The sequence below is a fragment of the Medicago sativa genome, chromosome 6 (assembly GCF_051527215.1).
Source record: "Medicago sativa cultivar Bolivia chromosome 6, Bolivia_mono, whole genome shotgun sequence".
Classification (NCBI taxonomy): Eukaryota; Viridiplantae; Streptophyta; class Magnoliopsida; order Fabales; family Fabaceae; genus Medicago; species Medicago sativa.
The window spans coordinates 87,504,673-87,520,759 of NC_140754.1; positions in this window are offsets into that span (position 1 = coordinate 87,504,673).

The following is a 16,087-nucleotide window of genomic DNA, read 5'->3' on the forward strand; positions in this document are numbered from 1 at the left end:
ATCCAGACCCAAGCCATGACCCATAACCCGCTCCATGTACCCAAAGCCCAACGTTTTTTTGCTTTTCTTTTCCAGTTTGATATGTGCCCCCCCTGTTTCTGCGTTCTTGCTGTAAAAATTGCTCACTGCACCCCCTGCCTTGCCTAAAAATTCTTTAAAAATTCCATAATTTTTTACATGTTTGTTGGTACTTTTCTTGACCTTTTTGTGATAGTTTTAGGTGTTAAAACCTAAGAAGGTTATATGTAGTATTTTCTTGTTAATTTGTCTACTTTTTTCAAATTTGTGAAGTATTTCTGTGTTGTTGAGTCCAAAAAATCCTTTAAAAAAATTCCTAAAAAATTCCTATGTGTTCTTGATCATTTTTTTGATATTTTTGTGATATTGTCATATGTTGAGTCTTGGTTAAAAAGTGTGTGGTATTTTCTTGTCAATTGTTTTCTATTTTCGTTAAAAATTTGTGAAATTTTATATGTTTTTGTGTCTAAAAATTCTTTAAAAAATTCTACAAATTTTCATACACATTTCTTGATATTTTTGTGGTGTTCTTGTGATAATTTTGCATATTAAAATTGGTGGACATAATGTGGCTAATTTTCCCACTATTTTGTCACATTTTGTGCTAAAAAATGAATGAAACTTTGCTTGATTTTAATCCCAATTGCTTGGTGAATAATTGCGACCTATACCACTTGGTTTCATAGGGTTTTAGCTACTGTTTGTGTTTGATATTGTTGCATAATTGTGAATCTTGGTTAATTGCTTAGTTTACAAGTTAGTTGTGTAGTTAAATAATGCAAATATGCTTAAAGTTTGTTTTAAAATGCCAAGTAAATCATGTTGCCTTAATTCTCATTCCAAGACTTGATTCTAAACCTTTAAAAATGTATTGGGATGTGAGAATTATAGGTCATATGGGTCTTGCATTCTATGAACAAATTTTAGCCATGTTTGCACTCATTTTCTATCCTTTATGTTCTAGTGTTTCTCTTGCTTTATTTCCTTTGATATTGTCATGTGCTACTAACTCCTTTGCTTTCATGTTTCATCATTTCATAAGCATCTCCATTTCATCCCATATTCATCTCTATTTTTTTTCTTGCAATTTAATTTGTACCAAAGTTAGAATGTAAACACTTAGGGGTTTTGTAATATTTTCCTTTATGCACTTTTAATTTTCTTGGCAAAGAGGCCATAGAATGTATCTAGGGTATGATGTAATAAGGACAATGGACTCTAATAATGTACACCGACACAAGCACCGACACATGCACACACACCACTTTAGGTATATAGCTAGAATATGCATGTTTAGATGTATGTTTAGGATTGTATGTTTAGATGTATGTTTAGGCCTTAAACCTAGAAAAATCAATTTCCAAAAAAATGTGAATAACATCACTCAAACCTTTTTCCTAATAAACCTTGGGGTCCAAAACCCCATTGAATCTTCCTTTCATTTTCTTAATCAAATTTCAATAAACTTTAATCATACTTTGACTTGTTTTTGCAAATGACTAATTCAACCTCACAATTTCCTAATCTCATGCCCTTGAGGCCTCTTTCTATTCTTCAAAATCCAATTTTCAAACTTAAAATCAACCAACAAAAACAAAAACATTTTTGGAAGAGAACTACGGTGGATTTGATCCCTTAAACGGGTACGTAGGCAAGGAACAAAATTCCTTCAATTCAACTAAAATAAAAATCCAAAAACATTCTTCTCCCTCCAATTCTTCACTTAGTAAACCTTTAGGTGTAAATAACATTTCAAAATAGCATTTAAAACTAGAGCGCGCGCGTAGAAATTAAAGACGGTTCCTATAGGATACTATAGTCGTTATGGGTGCCTAACACCTTCCCGTAGCGAAAACAACTCCCGGACCTCGATTCTCAAGGGTTTTGCTTACTTTTTCCCTTCCCAAGAAAAAATAAGATATCACCGGTTTAAAAGGTTCAAACGTAATCAATGTTTGACACCCGAAAACCAAGATAAAACAGCTGGCGACTTCACTGGGGAGTAAAGATTCGAGAGTTACGCCTAGTCTTTATTTCCACGCTTGCGCTCTTTTTACTTGTTTCTTTTACATGCTTTCCTATGTGAATAAATGTTTAATTTCTTGCAAACGTGTGGGGTGAGAATATCAAAAGTCCTGCACCCGGGCTGAGTGAACTTAGGATTTAGGAGGGATATAATCGACAATTCATTCCGGGGGTTGCCTCGTGTTTTGGATTATGCGATCAATCCCACATAGCTGAGGCATTTTGGGGGTGATGTTGTCGGCGCGTGTTGTCGCGTTTAGGCACTTTACTTCTAATTGTTCTATGACGCTATGAACCGTAGATAACCAAACCCATCCATGGCCATTTTCTAGGATGTAGTGCGGAGGCTAAACCGAGTGCCGTCTCGAGTTTTAGTCGTCACGCGATACTACACTCAAGTCAGACCTTCCGCGTATAATCATGGAGTGAGTGTTGTCTCGTGACACCGTGATATACGTCGGAGAGGTTGCAACTTGGGAACCTTTTTTAGAACCCGGTTACTATTATCCTAAAGCCCTAGATTCACCGGACACCGTGTCCACCCGTGACTCCTCAACTTTGAACTTCAACCCACCATGTTTTCTCCGAACTTGAACATAATCATGCATTCATGCATACATGCATACATGCATAAACTTTTTCCATGCATTGTTATCGAAGGGCTTAGACAAGTTGAATTTGTAAACATTGTAGGAATGAAGAGGACTAATTCCTACAAGTTCAAGGAAGTGGATTTGGCTAAGTTTGAGAGATTTGGCACTCAAGATTGAGGATCCGACCGGTTTCCGACATCGTTACGGGGCTTTACTTCCTATTCTCCATACTAATGTGGATGAGAAGCTTGTGCACACTCTAGTGCAATTCTATGATCGGGGGTATCGGTGCTTTACTTTTCCGGACTTTCAGTTGGTGCCTACTCTAGAGGCTTATTCTTCCTTGACGGGTCTATCTATTGCTAAGGGGATACCTTTCTCCGGACCTGAAAATCCTCCTACTCCATTGGTTATTGCTAAGGATCTCTATCTCAAGACCACCGATGTCTCCAAGAATCTTATCACTAAGGCACGCATCCGAGGGTTCACTTCAGAGTATCTTCTTGGGAAAGCCAACCTCAATACCACTTGTCAGGACACTCTTGAGGCTATTCTTGCACTTCTCATCTATGGGCTTATTCTCTTTCCGAATCTTGATGGCTTCGTAGACATGAATGCTATTATGATCTTCCACTCCAAGAATCCGGTTCCTACTTTGCTAGCTGACACATACCATGCTATTCACGATCGTTCCGGCAAGGGTCGTGGATACATTCTTTGTTGTGTGCCTCTCCTCTATAGGTGGTTTATTTCGCACCTTCTGAAGTCTTTCCACGACAATCCGGAGAATTGGTCTATTTCACAGAGGATTATGGCTCTCACTCCTAATGAAGTGGTTTGGCTCACTCCCGCTTCTAGAGTCAATGAAATCATCTTTGGTGGTGGGAAGTTTCTTAATGTGCCTCTTCTTGGTACCCGGGGTGGAATCAACTACAACCCGGAGCTTGCTTTGCGACAATTTGGTTTCTCGATGAAAGATAAGCCCATCAATCTTGCTACAGCTCCTTACTTCTTTCACTACTCCAATGCTCCCACCGGCATAAGAGAGGATTTCATGGAAGCTTGGTCTAAGCTTCGGAAGAAAGAGGTGAAGCATATGGGTGTAAGGTCCGGTATTGCTCATGAGGCCTATACACAGTGGGTGATAAACCAAGCTGAGGAGATTGGTATGCCTTACCCCTCTATGAGATATGTGTCTGCATCTGCTCCTACCATGCCTTTGCCTCTACTCCCACCTACCCAGGAGATGTATCAGGAGCATCTAGCTATGGAGAGTCGGGAGAAGCATCAGTGGAGGGCTAGATACTATGAGGCTGAGAACTTGATCATGACTTTGGATGGAAAGGATGAGCAGAAGACTCATGAGGTCTTGACACTGAAGAAAGAGTTAGCTAAGGCTAAGAGAGAGATTGAAGAGAAAGATAGGATGCTTATGAGGGACTCCAAGAGGACTAGGGGTGCCCGTGACTTCTATGCACGATACTGCGACTATGGGTCTGAGTCTGAGGATGATGCTTCCACTTCCTATGCTTGAAGATTCCTTTTTCCTGTTGTTATTTCCATTTGTTCATGTTGAAATTGTCTTGTAAAACTATATGTTGGTTATTTCCCGTTTATGTTAATTGTTGTTTAGTAATGTTTACAAGTTTCTAGTTTGTCTAAAAACCCTTCGATAATACACAAAAAGAGTCTTTTTTGCATATGCATTAACACATTTCATGCATCATATGCATTCATTGGTCACAAAAAACTTCTCTCGTGCTCATTGCCTCCTGGTTTTGTCCGCCGCAGTCTGAAAAGTGGCTCGTACTCGCAAAGTCTACCAACTAGATAGAATTCATCAGACAAGATTTCACAAGAGAAGAATTATGGCTAACTTTGAGGAAGAAAATGCTCAGCTCCGTGCCGAATTGGCTGCTATAAAAGAAGACTTGGCTAAGGCTCATGACGTTATGTCCACTATGATGGCTGCACAGGAACAACCAGCCACTTCTGTTCCAGTTACTGCTGAGGTGATTCCCTCTATCCCACTGTCTACTGTGGCTACTAATGCTCGGTTTGTTATGCCCAACGGCCGTCCTTATGGACTCCCACCTTTCTACTCTCCTAATACTGCTGCTGGTATTTCTGGTTTTGCTGGTCAAGGACAGATTCTTGTGTCCACTGCTATGCCTCAAGTGACTACTGTTGTTACCGACCCTATTGTACACACTGTACAACAGGTGATTGATGTTGATACTCCGCGTGGACAAGATCCCGCAATGGAAGCTATGAGAAGACAGTTGATGGAGTTGGCCGGAGAACTCCGTGAGGTCAAGGCTAGCCGAGGAAACAATGGTGCTCCTGCTAAAGCTCGTGATCTATGCTTGGTATCCCGATTTGAGGCTCCTAAGAAATTCAAAGAGCCAGAATTTGACAAATACAATGGGACTTCTTGTCCACACAACCATGTTATCCGGTATGTCCGAAAGATGGCTAACTACGCCGACAATGATGCACTAATGATCCATTGCTTCCAGAGTAGCTTGACAGATGATGCAGCAGATTGGTACACTAGTTTGAGTAAAGACAACATCCATACTTTTGAGGATCTGGCTGCTGCTTTTGAGAGTCAATATGAATTCAATACCCGTCTGAGGCCAAATAGAGACTCTCTTAAAGCCTTGTCTCAGAAATCAGATGAAAGCTTCCGAGAATATGCTCAGAGATGGAGAGGGGCAGCTGCCCGTGTTTCTCCTCGACTTGATGAGGAAGAGTTAACACAGACATTCTTGAAGACTCTGAAGAAGGAATATAAGGAGAGAATGATAGTCTCTGCCCCAAACAACTTCTCTGATATGGTCACAATGGGAACTCGTCTAGAGGAGGCCGTCCGAGATGGTATTATTGTCCTTGAGAAAGGTGAATCTTCAACCAGTGCACCAAAGAAGTATGGTAATGGTCATCATAAGAAGAAAGAATCTGATGTAGGGATGGTGTCTGGTAACCCATCTGCAGCTGCTACACAATTACCTCTGCCCTACCACTACATGCAGTACTCTCAGCACCCTTTCTTCCCACCATTCTACCAGCAATATCCTCTGCCACCGGGCCAACCACCAGTGCCCGTCAATGCCATCGCTCAGCAAGTGCAACAACAGCCTCCTGCTCAACAGCAACAGCAGCAACAACAGGGTCCCCGACCCAAACCTTCTTTTCCACCAATACCAATGCGGTATGGTGAGCTGCTCCCAACTCTACTGGCCAAGGGACACTGTGTCACCAGACCAGGCAGGCCTCCGCCTAATCCTTTGCCTCCCAGGTTCCGACAAGATCTAACATGTGAATTCCATCAGGGTGCTCAGGGCCATGATGTTGAGGGTTGCCTTGCTCTGAAATATATTGTGAAAGACCTAATAGAAAAGGGACGGTTGACTTTTGAGAATAGTGTTCCTCATGTTCTCGTCAATCCACTCCCAAACCATGCTGCTGTTAATATGATTGAGGCTTTTGAAAGGGTTCCCATTCCTCAAGAGGATCCCATGTTGGATGTCCGCAATGTCGTTACTCCCTTGGTGCCATTACATGTCAAACTTTGCCAGGCTTCTCTGTTCAAACATGATCATGCTTCCTGTTCAGAATGTCTTCGGAATCCTATGGGTTGTTGTGTTGTGCAAAATGATATCCAGGGCTTGATGGATGACAAGCATTTGATTGCCAGTGATGTATGTGTGATTGGCTTGACTGTTGAGGGTGCAGAACCCCGGAGGGCTGGTGCTAGCATGGCTTCATTGAAGGATGCCTAGAAGGCTGTTCAAGAAGGGCAAGCTGCTGGCTGGGGCAAAGTGATTCAGATCTTGGAAAACAAGCGTAAAGAGGGCCTTGGATCCTCCCCGACATCTGCTGTTTCAAAGGGAACCTTCTACAGTGCTGGGTTCATCAATGCTATTACTGAAGATGCTGCTGAAGGTGGTTACGTGCCTGCATTTGTTATACCAGGAGGCACTGTGAGAAATTGGAAAGCCATTGATGTTCCTTTAGTCATGCATGCTTCCATGTAATGTGTTTTGTTGCTCATGTTTTTTGTTTTCAAAATGACAATCCTTTCGCTCTGCCCAAGGCAAAAGTGATATCATTGTAAGGGCATGTTTGTTTCGGCATTGCCGTTATCAATAAAAGTTGTCGTCTTTCTCACGACTCTTTGTTTTTTACTTTTAGTGCCTTTTCCTTGGAAATAATGGTAATGCCAGAAAAAACCAAAACATCTGTATTTTTCTTATTAATTTCATAAATCTGCATAAAAAACATTTTTCTAAAAATCATCCCAATCATATTATGCAGATTGAACCATAATAAACCCGTTGAACACAGTGACCCTATGGTTCCTCCAAATTTTGAATTCCCTGTATATGAAGCTGAAGATGAGGATGATGATGAAGAGATACCATATGAGATCACTCGACTACTTGAGCAAGAAAGAAGAGCCATTCAGCCTCACCAGGAAGAGATTGAGCTTATCAACCTGGGTACTGAAGAAAACAAGCGAGAGATCAAGATTGGTGCTGCACTTGAGCCAGAAGTGAAAAGGAAGATTATTCAGCTTCTCCATGATTATCCAGATGTCTTTGCATGGTCTTATGAAGATATGCCGGGTCTAGATCCCAATATTGTGGAGCATCGGATACCGACAAGGCCTGAATGTCCTCCTGTCAAACAGAAATTGAGAAGGTCTCGTCCAGACATGGCTCTTAAGATTAAGGCTGAGGTGCAGAAGCAAATTGATGCGGGTTTCCTCATGACAGCTGAATATCCTGAGTGGATTGCCAACATCGTACCAGTACCAAAGAAAGATGGGAAAGTTCGAATGTGTGTTGATTGCAGAGACCTGAATAAAGCCAGTCCAAAAGATAACTTCCCATTGCCTCATATTGATGTGCTTGTTGACAGTACTGCTCAATCCAAAGTGTTCTCCTTCATGGACGGTTTCTCTGGCTACAATCAGATACGAATGTCTTCTGAAGATAGAGAAAAGACATCCTTCATCACTCCTTGGGGAACGTTCTGTTATAAAGTGATGCCGTTCGGCTTGATAAATGCTGGTGCTACCTATCAAAGGGGTATGACCACTCTGTTTCATGATATGATTCACAAAGAGATTGAAGTATATGTTGATGATATGATTGTGAAGTCAAGTGATGAAGAGAAGCATGTTGTGTATTTGAAAAACATGTTTGAAAGACTGAGAAAGTACAAGCTGCGGTTGAATCCTAACATGTGCACATTTGGCGTAAGATCCGGAAAGTTGCTAGGCTTCATTGTCAGCCAGAGAGGCATTGAAGTTGATCCTGACAAAGTCCGAGCCATCAGAGAGATGCCGGCCCCTCAAACTGAGAAGCAAGTCAGAGGTTTCCTCGGACGTCTGAATTACATTTCAAGATTCATATCTCACATGACTACTACTTGTGGTCCCATCTTCAAATTGCTCAGAAAGAATCAGCCTGTTGTATGGAATGATGAATGCCAGGAAGCTTTTGATAGCATCAAAGAATACCTGTTGGAACCACCCATCCTTGTCCCGCCAGTGGAAGGAAGGCCTTTGATTATGTATCTGTCAGTGTTGGATGATTCAGTGGGTTGTGTTCTCGGTCAACAAGATGAGACTGGTAAGAAAGAGCATGCTATCTACTATCTGAGCAAGAAGTTCACCGACTGTGAGACTCGGTATACAATGCTTGAAAAGACTTGTTGTGCTTTAGCTTGGGCTGCCAAACGCCTGCGTCATTATATGGTGAATCATACAACTTGGTTGATATCCCGAATGGATCCAATCAAGTACATCTTTGAAAAGCCTGCTGTTACTGGAAAGATCGTACGTTGGCAAATGTTGTTGTCTGAATATGATATTGTGTACAAAGCTCAGAAAGCAATCAAAGGAAGCATCCTTGCTGAGCTTCTTGCTTGTCAACCTCTCGATGATTACCAGCCAATTAAATTTGATTTCCCTGATGAAGAAGTTATGTATCTGAAGGCAAAAGACTGTGAAGAGCCACTGATCAATGAAGGGCCAGATCCCAATAGCAAATGGGGATTGGTGTTTGATGGAGTTGTTAATGTTTATGGTAAAGGAATTGGAGCCATCATTGTAACTCCGCAGGGGCACCACATTCCTTTCACCGCTCGAATAACTTTTGAATGCACAAACAACATAGCTGAATATGAAGCATGCATCTTGGGCATCGAAGAAGCCCTTGACCTGAGGATTAAGCACCTTGACATCTATGGAGATTCTGCACTTGTTATTAATCAGATAAAGGGTGAATGGGAGACTCATCATGAGAAGCTGATCCCTTACCGTGACTATGCAAGACGTCTGTTGACATACTTTACCAAGGTTGAATTGCATCACATCCCTCGGGATGAAAATCAGATGGCTGATGCTCTTGCTACTTTGTCTTCCATGTTTCGAGTCAACCACTGGAATGATGTGCCCGTAATCAAAGTGCAGCGTCTTGATAGACCCGCTCATGTGTTTACCATTGAAAATATGCCAGATCAAGCTGATGGAGATGTGAATGGTAAAAAGCCTTGGTATTACAACATCAAGCAATTCTTGCAGAATCGTGAATATCCACCTGGTGCTTCTAACAGAGATAAAAAGACTTTGAGAAGATGGGCTAGCAAATTCCTTCTGGACGGAGAAATCCTATACAAGAGGAACTATGACATGGTCTTGTTGAGATGTGTTGACAAACAAGAAGCTGAGAAGTTGATGCATGATGTACATGATGGTACCTTTGGGACCCACGCTTCGGGCCACACCATGTCAAGGAAACTGCTAAGAGCCGGCTATTACTGGATAACTATGGAGCGTGATTGCCACAAACATGCTAAAAGATGCCACAAATGTCAAATTTATGCTGACAAGATTCATGTGCCTCCACATGCTCTCAATGTTATCTCTTCCCCATGGCCTTTCTCTATGTGGGGCATTGATATGATCGGAAGGATTGAACCAAAAGCTTCCAACGGACATCGTTTCATTCTAGTGGCAATTGATTACTTCACCAAGTGGGTTGAAGCTGCTTCCTATGCAAATGTGACCAAACAAGTGGTTGTCAAGTTTATCAAGAATAACATCATCTGTCGATATGGTGTTCCCAACAAGATCATCACCGACAATGGTTCCAATCTGAACAATAACATGGTGCAAGCTCTATGTGACGAATTCAAAATTGAACATCACAACTCTTCTCCTTACAGGCCTTAGATGAATGGTGCAGTTGAGGCCGCTAACAAGAACATCAAGAAGATTGTTCAGAAGATGGTCACTACTTACAAAGATTGGCATGAAATGCTACCTTTTGCCATGCATGGTTACCGCACTACAGTGCGCAGTTCAACCGGGGCAACTCCTTTCTCTCTGGTATATGGTATGGAAGCAGTTCTCCCTCTGGAAGTGGAGATTCCATCTCTTCGGGTGATCATGGAAGCAAAGTTGACTGAGGCTGAATGGTGTCAAAGTAGGTATGATCAATTGAATCTGATTGAAGAGAAACGTATGGATGCTATGGCTCATGGACAGTTGTATCAAGTGCGAATGAAGAATGCTTTTGACAAGAAAGTCCGACCTCGAGAATTCAAGGAAGGCGAACTTGTATTGAAAAGAAGGATAAGTCAGCAACCCGACCCAAGGGGCAAGTGGACACCTAACTACGAAGGTCCTTATGTTGTCAAGAAGGCTTTCTCTGGTGGTGCTTTGATTCTTACACACATGGATGGTGTTGAGCTTCCAAATCCTGTTAATGCCGATATAGTCAAGAAATACTTTGTCTAGAAAGAAAAGAACAGCGTGGTAGGTCGAAAACCCGAAAGGGCGGCCTAGGCAAAAATGCGCTTCCCGGTGGATCGAAAACCCGAAAGGGCGATCCAGGCAAAAGTTAGGGACAAAAAACAAAAAAAAAAATGAATATGAAAAAGCTCGCTGAGATTGTACGCAACTCAGGCAAGAATGAGCGCCTCGATGAGCCGAAAACCCGAAAGGGCGGTTCATGCAAAAATGAGGTCAGTAAAAGACAAGTAACTATATCTGGCAAATCACCATTACCCCTTGGGGCATCTACAACTGTCAATGATCGTCTTCATCAGAGGCTTCTGCACTTGTGAATTCAAAATTTCTATGAAATGTAGCGGTCATCGTGTTCAATGTATCACCAACCAATAAAATTACCATTTTCCAAGCTTTGTAAATCCGTGAAGTCATGCCTTTGGCTGATTTTCACTCCTACATCAATTTGAGCCTTTCTATTGTTTGAAACTCTATTTTTCTTTCTACTTTCAATGCTGTATATAAAACATTTTCTTTCTATTTGATGATGTCAATGTCTGAAACAAACATCTTTTGAAAATTGAAAAATCTTTTTCCGTCTATTTTGAAAGCAAACTTGAGCAATAGGGTACATTTCAATGAAACACGCATGAATGAATGAGTGTCAATGTCTATTTCAATACATGTTACATGCAGATTACTCCCCAGGATGATCTGTGGTCAATGGCAAGAATGAAAAAACAGAATGAAAATGAAAGTGAAAAAATGAAGAATGAAAATGAAAAGCTCGCTAAGTTGAAAACCCGAAAGGGCGGCTTAGGCAAAAATGAGCACCCCGCTGATTGACAACCTATGAAGGCAATTCAGGCAAAAATGGGGCAATGAAAAGAATCTATTCCCCGGTGAATCGAAAACCCGAAAGGGCGGTTCAGGCAAAAGTGGGGTTTGAAAATAAAAAATGAAAAATGAAATATATAAAAGCATTGACCACAGATGCGAACATCCAATGTTTACCCAGCACTAACACGCCTAGCAACGGCGACCTGTATCCAAGAACCTTCCAAGGGTCCTCCTTTACAAGTTTATTGCCCTCAGCCATGGTTTTGATACGTCTCTCAAACGACGGTCTCTCCAAAGAGGTTTTCCCCTGTGAATATGTCGCAGCACGAGCCACTACGTGCCTAATCTTCCAATGTCTTGTCTGCCTTTGTGAAATTTCTCTGCCAAATTGCCAACCAATCATGCATTTCAAGCATTCATACATGCATAATCATGCATTTTATGTGCTCATACATCCAATAATCTTGCTATACCATGCATACATGTTGCATATCCAACTGTCAAATGTCAATATCCAATGTCAATGTCAACGTTAATGTCAAACGTCAATATCCAATGTCAACGTCAATAATCAATGTCAAATGCCAATGGGCGCGTGGGCGCGTGGAAATGAATGGTGTCAGTTTTTTGGTGAGTTGGCAATGAATCCTTGGCTCTGTGATGCTGATGTGTTGTATTTATAGCTGACATGTGTACTTGTGAGCCAGTGGCAAGCTGCCACGTGTTTCTTGACTGGTTTGGACTGGAACCTGGACTTTTGGCCTTGAAGGACTGATCTGCAATTCCTAAACATCAAAGGACCAATTTGCAATTGACTAACAAACTTTAAAACAAAAGAACTTGACTAAAATTCGAATAAAAACTTAAAAAGAAATGAAAATGAGATAGAGGGACGAAAATGCAATTACTAAAAATTTGAGGACTAAAAAGGAAAATTAATAAAATTGGAATAAAATTGGTAAACTTGACTAAACGTAAAGTGAAACCAATAAATAACACACAACGGACTAAAACGAACCAATGGCCTAAATGAGGTACTTTAAAGTACCTCTCTGCCGAAATTTCGTGTGAAATGACCAAAATGCCCCTGGGGCTAAAACGACTGAAAATGACTCAGATGCAAATTTAAAATGGATTTTTAACAGAGAAATGAAACAACAGTTTATTTAAACCAACTTGAAAGACTCAGAGACAATTTTTAAGATTTGAACAGAGTCTTGACACTTGAAAAGACTAAAATGCCCCTAGGGGCAAAACTGACCTAAGATGACTTCAAATGTAATTTTTTGAAATGGATTCTGACATGGAATGAATCAAAGATTTATTCAAACTTATCTGAAAAGGACTTTAAACAAAATTTTGAAAGACTGAGAGAAATTTTGACACAGGAAATGACTAAAATGCCCTTCCATGTGAATTTTGCAAATAACATTGAAATAGAATGCAGAGAAAGATGCCATTGATCAGAGACAGTTCAAATGACTTATAATGCAAGAAAAAAAGGAATTGAGTTAGTATTTTTAGGTCCAAAATTAGGGTATGACACACGCAGTTTCGAGAATTGGCAGAGAAGAAAGGGATCGAAACAGAAAGAGGGGAAGAGAATCGAATTGGTGCAACCTTGAACGAACTTGAACCAAGGTCGAAGCTAGAATCCATGGCCGCATTTCACCACTGATTCGCAGACTTAGAACAGCCGGCTTGCAAGCATCGAAGGGACGAAGCTCATACACACGTGAAGCTGTGACGGCGTAGATAGCTTGGACATAGAACTTCTCCGTCGATTCAGCACCCTCTCCGATTTAATTTGAGGTAATTTTCGTCATTCCCCACTCGTTAGCTCATACTTGATCCTCTTGATGTATTGTGAATGTGTTTGTTCTGAAAAGAAAGTAGATGCATATTCTGTTTCGCCTTCGTCATTTTCCGCAAAATCTTAGGCCGGATCTGCGTTTGCCTCGAAAAGATGTGTAGAAAGATGCGAAAAAATTTGAAACGGAGTTGTTTTGCTCTCCGGCACGGTGGCGCCGCCACTTTTGGCCGGAAACCACCATGCCGGAGTGTTTTGTCTGGCCTGAGAAGATGATAGGGGGCGGCGCTGGTTTTGTTAGAGAGAGAGGGAGAGCAATCTGTAGGATTAGAGAGAGAAGTGCAAGTTTAAATGATGAAAAACCAACAAAAATTCTTTATATATGTGTCCATAAACCCATGGATCCAATCCAGACCCAAGCCATGACCCATAACCCGCTCCATGTACCCAAAGCCCAACGTTTTTTTTGCTTTTCTTTTCCAGTTTGATATGCGCCCCCCCTTGTTTCTGCGTTCTTGCTGTAAAAATTGCTCACTGCACCCCCTGCCTTGCCTAAAAATTCTTTAAAAATTCCATAAATTTTTTACATGTTTGTTGGTACTTTTCTTGACCTTTTTGTGATAGTTTTAGGTGTTAAAACCTAAGAAGGTTATATGTAGTATTTTCTTGTTAATTTGTCTACTTTTTTCAAATTTGTGAAGTATTTCTGTGTTGTTGAGTCCAAAAAATCCTTTAAAAAAATTCCTAAAAAATTCCTATGTGTTCTTGATCATTTTTTTGATATTTTTGTGATATTGTCATATGTTGAGTCTTGGTTAAAAAGTGTGTGGTATTTTCTTGTCAATTGTTTTCTATTTTCGTTAAAAATTTGTGAAATTTTATATGTTTTTGTGTCTAAAAATTCTTTAAAAAATTCTACAAATTTTCATACAAATTTCTTGATATTTTTGTGGTGTTCTTGTGATAATTTTGCATATTAAAATTGGTGGACATAATGTGGCTAATTTTCCCACTATTTTGTCACATTTTGTGCTAAAAAATGAATGAAACTTTGCTTGATTTTAATCCCAATTGCTTGGTGAATAATTGTGACCTATACCACTTGGTTTCATAGGGTTTTAGCTACTGTTTGTGTTTGATATTGTTGCATAATTGTGACTCTTGGTTAATTGCTTAGTTTACAAGTTAGTTGTGTAGTTAAATAATGCAAATATGCTTAAAGTTTGTTTTAAAATGCCAAGTAAATCATGTTGCCTTAATTCCCATTCCAAGACTTGATTCTAAACCTTTAAAAATGTATTGGGATGTGAGAATTATAGGTCATATGGGTCTTGGGTTCTATGAACAAATTTTAGCCATGTTTGCACTCATTTTCTATCCTTTATGTTCTAGTGTTTCTCTTGCTTTATTTCCTTTGATATTGTCATGTGCTACTAACTCCTTTGCTTTCATGTTTCATCATTTCATAAGCATCACCATTTCATCCCATATTCATCTCTATTTTTTTTCTTGCAATTTAATTTGTACCAAAGTTAGAATGTAAACACTTAGGGGTTTTGTAATATTTTCCTTTATGCACTTTTAATTTTCTTGGCAAAGAGGCCATAGAATGTATCTAGGGTATGATGTAATAAGGACAATGGACTCTAATAATGTACACCGACACAAGCACCGACACATGCACACACACCACTTTAGGTATATAGCTAGAATATGCATGTTTAGATGTATGTTTAGGATTGTATGTTTAGATGTATGTTTAGGCCTTAAACCTAGAAAAATCAATTTCCAAAAAAATGTGAATAACATCACTCAAACCTTTTTCCTAATAAACCTTGGGGTCCAAAACCCCATTGAATCTTCCTTTCATTTTCTTAATCAAATTTCAATAAACTTTAATCATACTTTGACTTGTTTTTGCAAATGACTAATTCAACCTCACAATTTCCTAATCTCATGCCCTTGAGGCCTCTTTCTATTCTTCAAAATCCAATTTTCAAACTTAAAATCAACCAACAAAAACAAAAACATTTTTGGAAGAGAACTACGGTGGATTTGATCCCTTAAACGGGTACGTAGGCAAGGAACAAAATTCCTTCAATTCAACTAAAATAAAAATCCAAAAACATTCTTCTCCCTCCAATTCTTCACTTAGTAAACCTTTAGGTGTAAATAACATTTCAAAATAGCATTTAAAACTAGAGCGCGCGCGTAGAAATTAAAGACGGTTCCTATAGGATACTATAGTCGTTATGGGTGCCTAACACCTTCCCGTAGCGAAAACAACTCCCGGACCTCGATTCTCAAGGGTTTTGCTTACTTTTTCCCTTCCCAAGAAAAAATAAGATATCACCGGTTTAAAAGGTTCAAACGTAATCAATGTTTGACACCCGAAAACCAAGATAAAACACTTATCAACAACAACCACCTTTTCAATTTCTATACCTTCGGGAAGTATATACTTCATTTGCACGAGATGAGCATAGGAGAATTTTCTGAAAATAAAACAAACTACTGTTATTCCAAAAACAAACACTACAGTCCCTTTCTTTTTCTTTTTTTTTTGGTAGATAGATGAAATGGCAAAGCCATTATAAACTCACACACATAAGTGGAGGTACTGGGGTTTGAACCTCGGTCATGGCATCCGGCCTAACAACTTCGGCATTTTTCCAGTTGAACTAGTACTTCTGGATCTACAGTCCCTTTCTTAATCTATTATTAAAAGGAAATGAATCCTCTATAAGTGCATATTTGGTTTCACGGTCAGTTTGCCGAAACCAAGGTGGCACCTTGATTTTGTAGAAGATCCAAAGCATAGCTTATGCAAAATCAGGGTGGCACAATGTCGTTTTGTCAAACTCACCGTGATTCTAAACATACACTAAACAATATCATCGATTGACGAATTCTAAAAAATCACCATTTAAGGCGGCCGTAATTGACACAATCCATATTTCACAAATTGGTCATGACAGTTGTCAAAAAGTCTGCCAA